The 17,229-nt window shown below is 37.6% G+C and overlaps 1 non-coding gene across 1 annotated transcript; it reads left to right on the top strand.

Annotated features, from left to right (window-relative positions):
• Nucleotides 1-2,957: 2,957 nt before the first annotated feature.
• On the top strand, nt 2,958-3,064 carry LOC111724324. Its single transcript, XR_002772641.1, has one exon. It is a non-coding gene; the product is annotated as a U6 spliceosomal RNA (small nuclear RNA).
• The last annotated feature ends 14,165 nt before the right edge of the window (nt 3,065-17,229 follow it).

The raw sequence follows: 17,229 nt of genomic DNA, 5'->3' as shown, positions 1-17,229 counted from the left end.
CAATTAGGGAAGAAAAGGCAATCAAGGGTATCCGTATAGGATCAGAAGAGAATAAACTTTCACTCTTCGCAGGTGACATGATTGTATACCTGGAAAATACCAGGGATTCTACTACAAAACTCTTAGAAATGATCAAGGAATACAGCAGCATCTTAGGTTACAAAATCATCACTCGTAAATCGGTAGCCTTTATATATACCAACAACAGTCAAGCTGAAAAAAATAGTCAAGAACTCTATTCCATTTACAGTAGTGCCAAAGCAGATGAAATATCTAGGAGTTTACTGAACAAAGGATGTGAAAGACCTTTATAAAGAGAACTATGAAACTCTAGAAAAAGAAATAGCTAAAAATGTTAACAAATGGAAAAATATACCATGCTCATGGCTGGGAAGAATTAACATTGTTAAAATGTCCATACTACCCATGGCAATATATAATGTTAATGCAATCCCTATTAAACTTTCATTATCATACTTTAAAGATCTTGAAAAAATAATACATCGTTTTATATGGAATCAGAAAAAACCTTGAATAGCCAAGACATTACTCAGAACAAAGCAGGAAGAATCACGCTACCAGACATCAGAATATACTATAAATCCATAGTGATCAAAACAGCATGGTATTGGCACAAAAACTGAGAGGTAGATATATGGAACATAATAGAGAACCAAGAGATGAACCCAGCTACTTACTGTTATCTGATCTTTGAAAAGCCAATTAAAAACATTGAGTAGGGAAAAGATTCCCTATTTAGCAAATGGTGCTAGGCGAACTGGCTGGCGACCTGCAAAAGACTGAAACTGGATCCACACCTTTCACCACTAACTAAGATAGACTTTCACTAGATTAAAGATTTAAACTTAAGACATGAAACTATAAAAATACTAGAAGAAAATATAGGGAAAACACTTGAAGAAATTGGCCTGGGCAAAAATTTTATGAAGAGTACCCCCTGGGCAATTGAAGCAACTTCAAAAATACACTACTGGGACCTCATCAAATTAAAAAGCTTCTGCACAGCCATAAGCACAATAAGTAAAGCAAGTAGACAGCCCTCAGAATGGGAGAAGATATTTGCTGGTTATGTCTCCAACAAAGGTTTAATAACCAGAATCCACAGGGTACTCAAACATACTAGCAAGAAGAGAACAAGTGATTCCCCTCTCAGGGTAGGCAAGGAACTTGAAGGGAAACTTCTCTGAAGAAGACAGGTATATGGCCTACAAACATATGAAAAAATGTTCACCATCCTTAGTCATCAGAGAAATGCAAATCAAAACTACTTTGAGATATCATCTAACACCAGTAAGATTAGCCCATATCACAAAATCCTAAGATCACAGACACTGGCATGGTTGTGGAGAAAAGGGAACACTTCTACTCTGCTGGTGGAATTGCAAACTAATACGTTCCTTTTGGAAAGACATCTGGAGAACACTTAAAGAACTAAAAATAGACCTGCCATCTGATCCTATAATTCCTCTATTAGGTATATATCCAGAAGACCAAAAATCACACTACAATAAAGATATTTGTATCAGAATGTTCATTGCAGCCCAATTCATAATTGTTAGGTCATGGAAGAAGCCCAAAAGCCCATCGATCCACGAATGGATCAATAAATTGTGGTATATGTACACCATGGAATACTATGCAGCTATTAAGAAAGATGGAGACTTTACCTCCTTCATGTTTACATAAATGGAGCTGGAAAATATTCTTCTTAGCAAAGTATCCTAAGAATGGAAGAAAAAGTATCCAGTGTAGTCATCCCTACTATGAAACTAATATAGCTTTCATAGGAAAGCTATAACCCAATTTTAGCCCAGGAATATGGGGAGAGAGGAGAGGGAGGGCAGGGGAGGGGGAAGATGGGTGGAGGGAGGGTGATTGGTGGGATCATGCCTATGGTTCATCCTACATGGATACATGTGAATCTCTTTAAATGTAGAATATTAATGTCTTAACACAATAACTAAGGAAAAGACATGAAGGTTATGTTAACCAGTTGGGTGATAGTATTTCAAATTGTGTACAGAAACAGTACAATGTACCCCATGATAGTATTAATGTACACTGCTATACTTTAATAATAAAAAAAAATCTCTTACCTCTTCTCATAGAAGGGTCTCTTAAAAATCTCACTTGCCCTTTAATATGTACTCTATATTTTTAAATCAAGTGCCTGGCCCTTTATTTGATGTTTGTTTTGAATCACAAGTACATTCAAATCCTATTCTTTGAAAGTGTGGTAGGGCTCTGATCTGCCTTTTTTGGTATATTCAGATTTAAGATGAATATACCTTTTCCTGCTGGTCATTACAACTCATCCTTGGCCCCCGTTTCTGGTATCATTTCTTTGCCTCCCACTAGCTTGCCTAGAACCACCTTCGCACACCACATAATCTTGCCTGTGGTGCCAGCAGGTGGGAGCATGTGCAGCATTGGCTACTGGTTTTGGTGAATTTCCTCCTCATATCTATTTTGTGGTTACTGCTCTCTTGATCTTAAAGTAATCCTGTGACTATAGTTTTACTTGGAAGTTTTCTAATTGTAAAGACACTTTGTATTATTTGAGGAGGAAATTTTGGAAGAATATTTACTAAACTACTACCATTAACTACAGCCATCCAGAAGTCAGATTACAAGTTTTAAACAATGAATAGTATTTGGGTGTTTTGCAGATTTAGGAAACTACTTCACTGTGGTCCTCGTGCAACAACAAAACCATCTTTTCTTTCTGTCTTGCATGTCTCCTTCTCTGGATTCTCAGCCACCTTCTCTGCACTTGTTGACCAGTTTTTTCTACATGGCCCAAACCACAACCACCTCCTGAACACTGTCACCATAATATCAAAGTAATGATAATATCATATCATTACTTTGTTCCCAGAGACTGACCCAACCCTCTTACTTGTTCTCAATCCCTAATGCATGAAGAGACTAGTTGAGTGCTTGCTTGGGCAGCACATATACTAAAATTAAAATGATACAGAGAAGTTTAGCATGGCCCCTGTACCTGGATGACACACAAATTTGTGAAGCAGTCCATATTTTTTACATTTGCAAGTGAAATAAGTTACAGAACACAGACACACTTGCCCAAACAAAAATAACTGAAATGGAAAAGAAAAAAGAAGAGACCAGCTGAAACAACTTGTTAGTCACCCTATTCTTAAACAAAGGAAACTTTGCCAGGAGGGAAGTTTATGTAGAAATACGATCTCTTTAGAAATCACATCTTTATAAACCAAATGGTACTGGAGGGTACTATTTTAGGAAAGATTTATTTTGCCATAAAATGGAGGACTAAAGGTGTGACAAAGTAACTATGATAATGACATATAGAAAGGAAAACCTTGCATCAAATAGAAAGGTGTGTACTTTCCTATAAAACCAAAAGACGAAAAATAACTTTGATCCTGTATTCTCATGGTCTACTCTAGTTTGGACAGCCCTTCTTCTACAGTTTATTTTATTTAAATTCTTCTGACTCCACAATACTCATTGGTTCCTCTCTTGTTCCTATCCACGATTGTCAGTCTCTTCCTCTAGCTTCCAAAGCAATGATTTCACATGGTATTCCCTGATGATGCAACATTTATTATCCATCAGTTGTCTAAAGTCCTGTAAGAATTATTGTTTACCAGCAGAGTTAAGAAACAAGTATCCTTCCTATATCTTTGCAATTTGTATCACGAGCCTGGGAAAACTCTGGGTAGACTTATGTTTGAAAACAGAGTTTAGGAAAAATATGTTTAGCATTGCTAATATAAAGCACATGAAATAGCTCCACAGTCAGCAGAATAGTGGAGTTCCAGGGCAACTGATTCTTTGTTGAAAGATAAAAGGAGCTTTCAGTAGCAGAGTAGTATCTTTATTCTTTGTTATTTTCATCTCAAGCCTAGTGATTAAACTCACAGAGTTTGTCATATACAAGATATTGATTGCCCTGCACCCCAAGTACTGAATTAATTATAATCATGAAGTCAAGAGACCATTACTTTATTTCTATGATTATCTATTTAGGGCTCATCTCAGAAGAGGACATTAAAAAGAATATTTCGTTTGTTTTCCAGAAGACAAAGGAATTGTGTCTTCAATCCAGACTTTACATACTGATGCTTATTAAATCAGGCACTAACAACTACCAGCCTACCAGCTCATTAATTTTGACTAAAGTAACAATCAATTTGAATTTTTAAAAACTCAAAATTATGAGGAACACTTTTAACAGGTAAAATAACTTGAATCTGATTAACAAAGTATAATCACAAAATGTTCTACACAACAAACATCCTTTAGCAAACTAATCATGAAGATTTGGCATTAGCCTATTCATAGTTAGGGAATAAACAATAGTCTCTGAATGACTGAAAACAGCTTGTTCTTTGAAATAAGCTACATTTTCCCCTTTATAGGCATAAACACATTATTGCTTGTTGGGTTTCACCATTTTTTCTTGAATATATGCAGAAGGTTGAAATTTAAAGTGACATTCTCATTTAGTCATCAAATGCCTTCATGAAGTAGGTTAAGCTATTTTAATGAACAAAACAGAGAGGCTTAAAAGTGTTTTGTGACTTGCCAAAGGACAGGAGTGTGTGAGGGTGAAGGAAAGACATCAATAGAATTAAGTTCCTTCTAATCATTCAGGTAAGGATTGACCAAGTCCACAAAGTCTAAGTCAGTGAAATCTAAATGAATAAGGTACTTTTTAAAAGGAGATATATACTAGTTAAAGGAAAACATCTTTTCTTTTTGTTAATTCTTAAAGTTCTTAGAAATTTGGTATATAAATTGTTAGAAAGTAGGATGGAGAAGTGTATCTCCCCTGATTTTAACTGGCCTGGACTGCAGTGTAAAATTTATCATTTCTTTATTTATCGGCCTGTTCCAACTTGGTGAGAGTAATATATGCTGAAATAGATTAATGATATTTTATTTTATTTCTATGTATCAGGAGCAGAAAATCAGAACAAAAAATAGATCTTTTGAAGTTGCACTGAGCATTCTCCCTCCCTGCCCCTCTGTTTGCACTGCTCGTGTATAGAAATATTTATGGAAGAAATTAGATTCACTCTTTGCATAAACCAACATACTTTGCTGGTGGCTATGCAAGTCCAATTAACTCCTCTGACAACATGGCAAGATGAGGATATTGGATTATGTTTGTAGCCAATTAGAAATGTCATGGTTGAATACTCTTGTAACATTATTTGAAGTTATGAAATCCTAGTACTGAAAAATATTTTATGGACCTCATGTATATTTAGGAGTAAATTGAGGACCTTTCGGTAAGAATCAGAAATATGAAGGGCACAAATTAGCAGGAAGATATCTCTTAATTATCATTACCAATATTACTACCACATTGCAAAAATTAGCATTATCAATGTGCAAGAATGTGATAAAAGAGGTGGAATATTGGGCTGCACAATCAATAGACTCAAGTCCCAATTTTACTTCTACTTCTTTAGGAGTCATAATTGCTCTCATTTGAAATGTAGAAGTAATAATTATGATATGAGAATTAACTAAAGTAATATACATGATATGCATTGAAAAGTATAAATAGTAAAATATAAACTATAAAATTATGTTGAAATCATACATGTTTCTTGTTTAACATGTATGAAATCATACATGTTTATTATTAAATTCTTCTAGTAATTTAAGAACATATTATTTAAGAATATACCATATTAGAATATACTAAGACTGTACTAGATAATATTTGTCTAGTATAAACAAATATTACAATCTTATTTTGTGCATTAGAAGTATAGCCAAGGAAGTATGCATAAAAAGAATATTTGAAAACCAAACCTTACTTGAATTGTGCTAAAGAAAAGTAATCAACTCTCTTATTGCCCTGGTATAAATACTTTGTGAGAATAGAGTTTCTAATAAGATCATGGAAAAGAACTTATGGCAGAAAGCAAACGGTCACAATATTGGGTAGAGGAACAAAAGTAGAAAGGGCACTTCAAGGAACTTAAAGTCAGGAGCCAAAACCAAGCAAATAAACAATTCTGAGCACCAGGATCAAATAGGAAACAATAGTTCTCAGCCTCCCATCACCAGCTCCTGGACACCAGAGTTATGGTTCTACTTTGATTCAACAATGGTAATAGCTAATCCTCCTAAGAACACTTCTGGATTGATATTGTCATTCACAATTCAAAAATAAGAAAACTCCCACTCATCAAGATTATGTAATTTCCTTGAAATCACACAGCCAATGAATGAAAGAGTTGTATTTGCTCAAAGTTCTGCCTGAGATCTGCGAAGCCCATGAACTTTTCACTCCTCATGCTAACCAGAGAAATCAAACATTTCTTTTGAAGTGACTAATCGCTGTTTATCTTTGTAACCCAACTTTCTTTCCTGACCTTTCATCATATATGAAATACCCACATATTCTTGATCACCTGGTTGTAAAAGCACAGAACAGTCATGGGAAGAGCAAGCACCTTCTCCATTCCTCATCTTGGAGAGAAGGCAGAACTGAACACTGTGGTCACTGGAGGGCAAAGGGTACAGACACTGGGGAATAATATCCCTACCTCCCCATCGTCTGCGCATACACTGACCAGTCCTTCAGGGCAATGAGCGTTTGTTTTCTCTTTTGCATAGCCAAAAACCAATAAGAAAAAAATTCTTTTGAATTTTTTCATAAATCATAATGAACCTCTTTGTCTAAGCTCCTTGTAATGTGCCCTTTACCACCATGAACAAACTCAAAGTGGTGTAGTCAGTGAAGCTGATTAGAGTATCTAAAGCCAATCTGGAAACAATTTGTCTAAAATTCTAAGGCTTCCCTCATCACACCTGCCACAACACTGGTGTGACAGAAGAAATTTTGTAGGTTTAATCTAGGTAAAAGATACATTGACACCAAGACAGGGGGATTGTCTGGGTGGGCTTAGACTAATTACACACGCCTTTTACAAACCGATATTTTCTTCATCATAGTAAGGAAAGGAAGTCAAGACAATTTGAAGCATGAAAGATATTTCCAATGACAGAGGTTCTTTATTATTTGAGACAGAGAGAGCCATGGGGCCAGAAATTGAAAGTGGCCTCTAAGAGAGAATTTTAGCAACAGCCAGTGAGAAAACAGGGACATCAGTCCTACAATCAGAAGAAACTGAAACCCAATAACAACCTAAACCAACTTGGAAGTAGATTCTGCCCCCCAAGAACCTCCAGATTAGAGACCAGGATAGGCAATCTATCTCAGACTCAGTAGACCGTAAGCAGAGAAACTACACTGTGCCCCAACTTCTGACCTACAGAACTGCAAGTTAAGGAACAAGTTTTTTTTAATCTGCTAAATTGACAGTAATTCGTTATGACCAAAAGAAAACTAAAACATATGGACAAAAAGTATCCCATTAGGTTCACACTCATTCCATGTGGCCCAAAATACTTTGAACATGCAAAGCTACGTCCTCTCAAAAGACACCAGAGACCTTGCCTGAGTGTAAGGCAGAGTTACAAACTACCCCACATTTGAAGGCATTTCTCAAATAACACATAGGATGAACTGAAAATGGTAGAAGACTCAGTAGCTCAGGAGTTCTAACTGGGGGTTTGATTTGCATTTCTTACCCAGAGATTGCTTTCAAAATTCCTTTGTTGTACTTACTGGTTATTGGTATATTGACTTTGGAGAAATATTTACTTATACTCTTAATCCATCTATAATTGAGTTATGTATCTTTTTCTCTTGAATTAAAGACTTATCTACATATTCTGAATGCAAGTCCTTATCTGGTATATAATTTGCAAGTATTTTCTTCTATTTCGGAGTTTGTGTTTTCATATTCTTCATGATTTCTTATGAAGAAGCGTTTATAATTTTGAATAAATACAATTTATTTTTGTTACTTTGGCTTGTATTTTATAGCTAAGAAATTATCTCCTTGCCCAAAGTCACAAAGATGTCTTCCTGGATTTTCATTTTAGAACTGCCTAGTTTTAGCGGTAACATTAACTCTTGATTTATTTTGAGTTAAGTATTGTGTATAGTATGAAAGAGAGGTCCACCTTCATTGTATTCCCAATATATGTTCTGTTGTCTCTGCTCCATTTTTTGAAAATACATTTCTTTCCCCCATTGAAGTCCATGTTGAGATTTGCAATCACTGTTCCATAGAGAAAAAGTGTTCTGACCAAATCCTTTCACTCTTCTCATCTTTGAGGGTGGTGCTTTAAAGAAAGGCAAGTATGTGCTGGATACAAAATTATTTTTAAATTGCTTTTTTCTTCCCTGAAATTCCGTAATTATAATTTCTTTCTTTTCCTTTTAAACTGCTGATCCTGATCAAATTGAGGAAAAGAAAAAGGGAAAACTCTCGTGTGTCATTGACAAAATGAGCTAATCAGTGATTTACTCTGGTGATGTCACATTGGCTTCTAAAGGTCACAAATGCCAACTCTCATTTCAGGCCTCTGAGGTGCTGGCCTGATGCTGAAGTCTGCACAGGCAGGGCTCTGAGCTGACCCCCACGCCATTTCCCATCAGTTGGATTACATAAAGCTTATGTGTCAAGTCTGAACTCTCGCTGCAGTTAGAATGCTGTATCTGCTGGGAAAACGTGCATCACATCTAGTTCTTACTCGGGAAACATGAGGAGAGAAAAATAGAAGAGCCACACAGTGAAGGATAGGGGGCCAACGGGTGTGTTATCAAGCAAATTAGCATTGTAGTTAAGTGGGGTATAATCATATTAGTAAAGTCTTGGAATCAGTGGGGAACATATGCACACCTCACAGGTTATACCAAAGGAGGATGGGGAGGAAACAGAGGTGGCAAAAATGTATAGACATTTTAATAAAGGAAAAATCTGTATTAAAATTCTAATACATCACATTTGACTTCTTCAAATGTCTTAACACAACAATTATGAGAATTGGCTATGTTGGCCAATTGGACGAAAGTATTTCAAAATTGTAAATGGAAACAACACACTGTATCCCATGATAGAATTAATGTGCACAAATATGATCTAATAAAAAAAGATACAATGTAAAGAAACAAATGTTATTGGTATATGCTGACTATGTATGTATGTATGTAAGTGTTTGAGACAAAGTCTCACTCTATTGAGACATCATAGCTCAAAGCAACCTCATACTCCTGGGCTCAAGTGATCCTCTTCCTCAGCCTCCCCAGTAGCTGGGAATACAGGTGTCACCCACAATGCTCAGATAGTTTTTCTATTTTTACTAGAGACAAGGTCTCGTTCTTCCTCAGGCTGGCCTCCCAGAATACACCGAGACTGATCACTCATGTTCCTACCAACATTCCAGCTCAAAAAGCTGCCCTGGCGTATGGAAGCTCCTTTTCTTCAAGGAAGATGCCACAGTCTCCCACTTAGAGGTATTTGCTGACTCCTAGGAGAGACTTCAAACTTTTGCACAATTGAGGGCATCTGGTTCCCTAATTCCCGACAGCTTTCATAGTGTTATAGAAACAGCAGATGCCTCCTATTGGCCGACATTTGTCAAACACTAAAAAAATGATGGTAAAGTGGTAACATGGCATGCAGAAGGAGACTGAAAAACCATTCAAAAAATAAAAAACCCAGACACAAGAAAGCAAAGAATGAAGAGCTTTAAGATAAGAAAAAATACCCTCATACTTTCATCCTGAAAGGTTTAGTACAGTACTTTTCAGTATAATAAATACATAGCATAATAGGTATTCATCAGTCTAACAGTTACTGAACATGCTAGTATGTCATTTGTACTACTGCAGATGCAGGGAGTGCATAATTAATACTTCCATCAAAGTCACAGCCAGTATGAGACTGCACTCCTATAGTGAAGGCAGATATTTTTTATAAATGCAAATTTTAAATGGTTATTCTCAAAGCGATAGGAAGTAATATTCATCTTAGGGAAAGAAAAACAGAATTGTACAGAACTTTTTCTAATGTAGAGGAAATAAATATGGACATCCTGCTCCAAAAATATAGAAAACTTTGTTATTCAGAAGCATTTATTTCCCAAGAATGGCCAATAGAGGGACCTTGGCTGTAACTAACTGCCTTGAACTTCCTCCCCCAGCCCCCACACCCGGGGATTATTTACCTTGTGAGTGAAAGGCCTTAGTTGGCAATAATGTGTTCAATGCAGCATTAAGGAGAGGAAAGGGAAACTTACAGAACTGATTCTCAGAAAGAGTAACTTACCCTTGGAAAATTTTCCATAACAGTGTTAAAAGGATAACTCAGACAACTAGAGCCTACTGTGCTGCGGGAAGGTTTGGCGTCCAGGAGAGCTGAGTCTGAGCTAAGTTCAGCCACCTAGTAACTGCAATCTCAGACAAGCAACTTTCTCTGAGCCTCAGTTTCTTCAGGTGCACACTGAGCACCAAATTGAATTGAGATAATCAAATGAAAAATGCCTGGCTCGGCAGCTCCTGACACACTGTCAGCAGAAACTCGCTACATACCGGTTCCTTCCCATCATAAGAATATTCTGTCACTCTGCCAAGGGAGGAGGCAGACTTGTGTTGCTTTACCCACAACGTTGAGCCCAAATGTGCCCCGTGATGGCTGCCCTCAAATAAATGTGTATGTACACTGTGTTGATTGAACAGATTTATCTAAGAGAAGCTAACAATATGGAGATTTTCCCTGCGCAAGCCCGGACCCATTGCACATTTTAACCGTACTCAGCTCTCTGAACCAGACCTCTCAAAGCTTAGTGATGTACTGGGTTCAAAAACAGGAGAAGCATTTTGCTGACAGTCTCCCCACACTTCACTGTGCTGTGTTCCAAGTGCTCTCTATAAAGGCACCAAGAACTCCAATGGCTCAGAACTTGGAAACATTTATTGCGCGTCTGGAATTACTAACAACCAGGGGCAAATACTAGGCAAGACAAACAATTAAAGAGACCTTCACCCATTTGGGACCCACTCCAGATATTTAAAGAGAGTCAGTTACTTGTAGCACAGGTCACACCTGCTTATATAGCTGTGATTAGAGCCTGCTGAGGTTCTGAGAGAAATTCAACAGCAATAGATAGGTAACCTAAGAAGCCTTGACAATTCCACACCGCACTGGTATTATTCATGCCACACATTAAGACGGCAAGTGAAACTGCAGGCTAGTGATAAACCCTGTGCTTTATAATATGATGAGGCATATGCATTATAGTAATGGGTTAGAATAAAATGCATTACATTATATACATGCATGTAATAACAATTTATAAACAATTTTAATGCCAATAATCAAATTGCCTTGCTTTAATAAGATCTCATAGTTGAGATATGAGTGGGATATTGCAGACCAATTCATGTCTGATGTGGCAAAAGTAAAAATATTTTTCCTAGCTACAGTTGTTGTGAATGAACACTCAGACCTTTTTTTGTGTGAATATTTGTTTATGGATGAATGTGCATGAACAAAAACAGACTGTCATAAGTTAGGTAAACCTGTGTCCTCTTTAAACACTGTCAATTCTGACTCATAATTCTCTCCCCCAAACTATTTTCAGTCATTTCCAAAATAAGGAAATTGTAAGCCTTCCACTGTCACCTTTTGTCTATTCCGTGATACTTGGTAGATGCTGTCAGCAATGCCCTTGCTCCAGCTGTGTAATAACTCTCCCTCCGCCGTCCTATTCAGTCTGGGCCAGATGCCCTTGTTCTGCGCTACTCTGCACAGTTCTATGATACGCCAGACTGTGCACATTCCAAGAATCCATCCACAGACCTGTTTATGTTGGTCTTGAGGACAGAGGCATGAGCCCCTTGCCCCAAATTATACACTCTTTCTGGCACATTTGGGTTCAAATATGTGGAGAGATCACAAATCTGCCTCCTCCATTGTCAGAGTGATGGAATATTCCTACGATAGGAGGGAACTACTATGTACGGCGTTTCTGCTGACAGTGTGTCAGTGACTGCTGAGTTATGCATTTTTTATGAGTTAGAACCTAGATGTATGTAGGAAATAAAACCCCCACAATCTCTGACACTAATGAGGTTCAGTTTAGCGGAAGAAATGCTAACATGCAAACTACTTATATGAGGCATAAGTCAATGGCTTTCAATAATGTTAAAAAAATAATTTCTGGAAGGTGAATGCAGGGAATAGCTCATCGGTTGGCAAATAACAGGAAAGGCCTTGGATTTGGCATTTCTTTTCCCTGGGACATAAAAGAAGAAACTTGTCCTGCCAAGAAGCACTCACATGTGTCTCTTTTCACATAAGTCATGGGACATCATTTCCAAGTAACAGTTAATTAATAAAGAAAATGCATCCTGCTTGAAGCACAAAAAGACTTATCTCTGCTAAGACAAAAATAGAATTTTTAGAAACATAAATAAACCCTGGATTCAGAAAAGAGGGAGAATGTGTGGGAAGAGCTGTCAGAGGGAGGGAGAATTACAAAAGAAGAGAAGTTAACACCTGGTGTTAACACCTGGTGGATTATGATTACAAGAATATCACCATCAAAAGAAGTAGCTGAGTCTCTGGGTACAGTGAATGGGCTAGGTGTAAATGGAACAAAGTCATCTTCAGGTGGGGCTCAAAAATTTTCATTTTTAACAAGCAGCCTCTGATCTCATCCCATGCCCTCATGTCCCCACTCTACCCCCTTCTGTCCCACACCAAGTGATTTTCTTGCCATTTGTCTGCAGGTGTTGTCTGAGGAGTAATGTACTACCTATGCTGTGCTTTCTTTCTGCAAGGTCCTGCTGTGATATCACCATGGCCTAGCAAGGTAATGAAAGTGAATTATGTCAAGTTGTATGTAAGTCTTTATCATCACTATGTAGTCCCCCACATTGTTATTCTGTCTTCATTTTATTTTCCCAATTAAGTGTGACATATATTTTTGAAAGAAATTCTCTGGACTCTATTGGTCCAGAGAAATTCTAAAGATTATCTTCTTTAGGGCTGCATAATATTCCATGGTGTACATATACCACAGTTTATTGATCCATTTGCGGATTGATGGGCACTTGGGCTAAAAGCAGAGTATGAATGTCTTAATAACTAAAAAAATGGCATGAAGGCTACATTGACCAGTTTGATGAGAGTATTTCAAATTATATATGAAAAGACCACACTGTACCCTGTGATTGCATTAATGTACACAGCTATGATTTAATAAAAAAACACAAAAGATTATCTTCAACCAAGTGAGATCTAATGACTTTCTAAGTGTGCTAAAGAGCACTCCCTTTAATAGTTCCTCAAACTGCAGTCATGACACAGCCATCAAACTCTGCAAATGACCTTTTCCCAGGAGCTCTCGACCCCAGCAGAAATGGCATACAAAGGCCTTGGACCCTGATATTCTCAGATCTCATCCCAGTTTTTTTAGCTAAATGCCCATTAAAAGAATCATCTTTCTATTCCCCAGGTATTTCAATTAAACTTTTAAATTAAAGACCAAAATCAAATAATTAAACTCTAGCATTTCTTTCTCCCAACTCACACAGGGTGGTTGGAGGTTATGAGTCAGAGCAAGAAGCCACAGGCCTTGGTAGCTGCTCATTTTTTATTTTGCAAAGTTTTCAGAGAGAGTTGTTATTTTTATTTGTTTGTTTGGTTGGTTTGCTTGAGCTCTTAAAGTCTATGTCTGGCTTCTTTAACTAAATGAGCCACTTTACATGGTCAACAATGATAGCATATAGAATCATAGGTGTTTGAAGCATGACTGCTTTAGTTAACAAGATATATTATTAAACTGGGGTGGTGGATAATGGAGATGTCCTGAACCTTATTAACTACAAATGAACTATTGCTTGAAGAAAATTATAATTTCCAATTTTCTGCCCCTTGTGAGAGATCAGCCAGGCTGCCTACACTGATCTCTGATTTAGAGCTATTAGTGACCCAAACTCCCATCTAATGTAATCACAACTCCCAGTCTGCCTCACTGAGGACAGTTCCTCATGGCATAGGCTCCAGCCTTCAGGAAACCAATGGAGAAATTCCTTCTGGTTTAATGGCTTCACTTATGTTCAGAGTCCTGGGAAAATAGGGCAAAGATCATATGGAGCTGCCTAGAAAAGGGGCGAGCTCCCCGGAGTCCTAAACAGACAACGACTGTAATCATTTCAGATCAAACTTATGTTTACAAACTCAATACCAGCAGTAATGACACTGTAAGAGCTACAACTTTTGAAGGCGCACAACATATCAGAAGCTGAGCCAAGTTTACACCTCACTCAACACACCATCTTGTGATGTAGGTTTTATTACTAACACCATTTTTTTAGAGGCATGAGGCTTAAAGGGTTAAAATTCTTTTCCCAAAGCTACATGTTTAATGATGGGTGGTACTAGAGTTAAAATTTATGTTTTGAAGATAATGAGCCCATGGTCTTACTATGCTAGTATTGACCAGTATTCTGACACTCACCAACCAACTTGGGTTAATGAAGATGGGGAACCCTGATGATTGTCATTCTTTGTTAGACACAAAGCAAAATGAGCCTTAGTTGTTGGTAAGATTTTGGGCCATTAAACTTCACTTGTTCAAAAACTTATCCACATGTCCACTACAGACCAAGGATTTTTTTTCCTTCTTCAATAAGAGCATATTTTAAATTATTTGGGGGGAATGAAAGCAGGAAAAGGAATCTATCAATAGTCATCAAACTGTACTCTGGATAATTTTCAGGTATTATGTTTGGCCTGGGGGGATGGAAAAAGGATAAAGAACAACCTGGCCAGGGAGAAAGTTCCAATTTCATGTTCTGAAAAGAAATGTCAAAATAGAAACGGGAGACATTATTTGTTTTCTAGGGGAACAAAGAGTTCCTTTTAAAAAATTAAGATTGGTCACAGTTGGTAAAATGGACAAAGTATTTCTGTATTAAATCATTTAATAGCCAGAAGAATAGATTGAAATAATCAAATGATAATATTTACTGGAATTTTTAATATTATAGGCCACTTTAGCCTTTATTATCCTATGCAGTCCTTACCACAGCCATGCAGGAAAAAGGCATGGAGATTATTAATCCCATTTTACAGGTGACAAAATTAATTTAAAAAAAAAAACAAACAGAAACCAAGAAACTAAATAATTAGCCTAAGGCCACAAATTTGGTAATTAGCAGAGCTGGCACCATCCCCTGGTCTTTAGCTCCAAAATGTCCCTTCTGCTGAAATTTAAGGACTGGTTAAAATAGAAAGGTAAGATCTCAGAAGGCAAGTGGGTGGAAAAAGCTATGAACCCAGCTACTGTTTTGTCTGGGTCATTTTCTGTTCTTCTCTGAAACCTCATATTTTAAAATAGGAGAAATCCACATATGTGTGTGCATCTGCTGATCCTAAAAGCTGTATCAAGGACATAGCCTATGGCCAATTGAGAGAAGGAATGCACTGGTTTATGGTCAAAGATATTTTCGTATTTCTATGTTACTGTTTTGGTAGGCATGGAACACAGAGATTTGAGAATATTTCAGTCTACCTAGTTGGGAAAGTAGCAGAATCAGGCAAAATTAAGAAAATGTTTTTCCTTATTTGAACAAGCTAGCAGTGATGAAATGGTGTCTTATGATCTTCTTTTAGTTTGTAGAGGTTAATAGGGCAGGGCTTTCATACAGAAAGGGATAGGTGCTAGTTTTTCTCACTATGCACTGTAGTGGGGCCAAGTGTGTGTGTGTGTGTGTTTATTTAGGATTGATTAAGTTTAGGTTTTTAATGCTTGTGCCAATGCCTTAAACAAATTGATTACCCAAATAGCCTGTACTATACAACTTCATTTTCTGCTTCTGTCATGACCAGTTCAGAATAAATGTGTTCGGTGGATGATGGTACCCCATCATTGAAAATTTTTCATCTCTAGGGATCTAGATCTCAGGAGGATGATCCTAAATCTTATCTATGGAAATTCTATAATGGAGTAGAGCAGAATAAAAAAACAAAAACCAAAAAACAGTGAGAGCTTATTTTCAACGGGGCTGGGAAAAAAAACATGGTGTACCAGGTGTCCTCTAACTATGGCCTGTGGGCCATATGCAGCCCTCCTAGGACATTTATGTGGCCCGCTGGGTATTTTTGCCGCCACTGCCTGTCCTGCTTAGCAGCCAACTCATCCCGGGGCCCACAGTCCCGCCTTCCAACAGTCTGAAGGACAGGGAACTGGCCCCTTGTTTAAAAAGTTTGAGGACCCCTGGTGTAGATAGACCATAAGTACATATGAGCTTTATTTGTGCTTCCTACTAGGATGAGTCATTGATGACATCAAAGACATGTGTTGCATGGTTCCTGCCCACAGCACAAAGTTTGTTGAAGATGAAGGCTTAGATGTATATTACACATGCAGAAATAGGTGTTTCCTCATAAACAGGACACTGAATCAGGTTTAAGTATTAACAGACCAGTCTTTCGTCATTTACAATGTAACATGGTGTTTATGAGCACACAAACCAGAGCCAGACACACCTAGACACACTCTGGATCCCGTGCTCCCTTGGGTAATAGAGTTATTCTCACTGACACTTACCACTATCTATAGGATGGGAACAATAATATTAGTACCATATAAGATGTTCATGAAGATTAAGTGGAATAATGTAGAATTAGAACAGAATAGTGCCTGATACTTTATAAATACTCATAATGTTAGCTATTAATAGTGACAGTAATAATAGTAATATGCAAAATGGTACAGAAAAATGGTCAGAAATGTATAATTAGATGGAGCTTGAGAACATATCCAGTAAAGAACATGTCCAGGAGTGCCATGCCAGATCTGGGAGGATTGCTTGAAATTTTATTGCTAATCCAACAGCCTCATCAGAAGGAAGAGTGATGCCCAGGGGACCCACCACCAAGGATGGCAGATAAGTTTAGAGGCTTGAAGCAGAGAGTGGGAACCAGAGTAGGGGGACAGGTCCAGCCCAGGGGCTAAGTTTCCTCTGTTATCTAGGTCTCCCACAGTTATATCCTGCAGAGGGTGTAATATGTGTCACATGACCACATTGCTACCCATACTCCACCAAACCAGCCCAGCTATTTGATCCAGGGTTAGCATCTGAGTAGGGCTCACTCAATCTTCTGTGGACTGGCCAGTTTGGGGCTCAAAATTCAGAACCCTTCCATTGGGAATTTGAGCTGAGTGAAATTCTAATTCTGGATAGTAGACTTGAGAAATCTATGAAAGTGGAGGCTAGCAGCCCATGTGCACAGTACTGTTATGGAGAAGTAGGTTTCAGAGGATGCAAAGTGA

This window comes from Otolemur garnettii, unplaced genomic scaffold (genome assembly GCF_000181295.1).
Source record: "Otolemur garnettii isolate 467f Iridium unplaced genomic scaffold, OtoGar3 scaffold00021, whole genome shotgun sequence".
NCBI classification, from domain to species: domain Eukaryota; kingdom Metazoa; phylum Chordata; class Mammalia; order Primates; family Galagidae; genus Otolemur; species Otolemur garnettii.
Note: the sequence above shows the minus strand (reverse complement) of the source record. Positions and strands in the feature narration are given on the sequence as shown.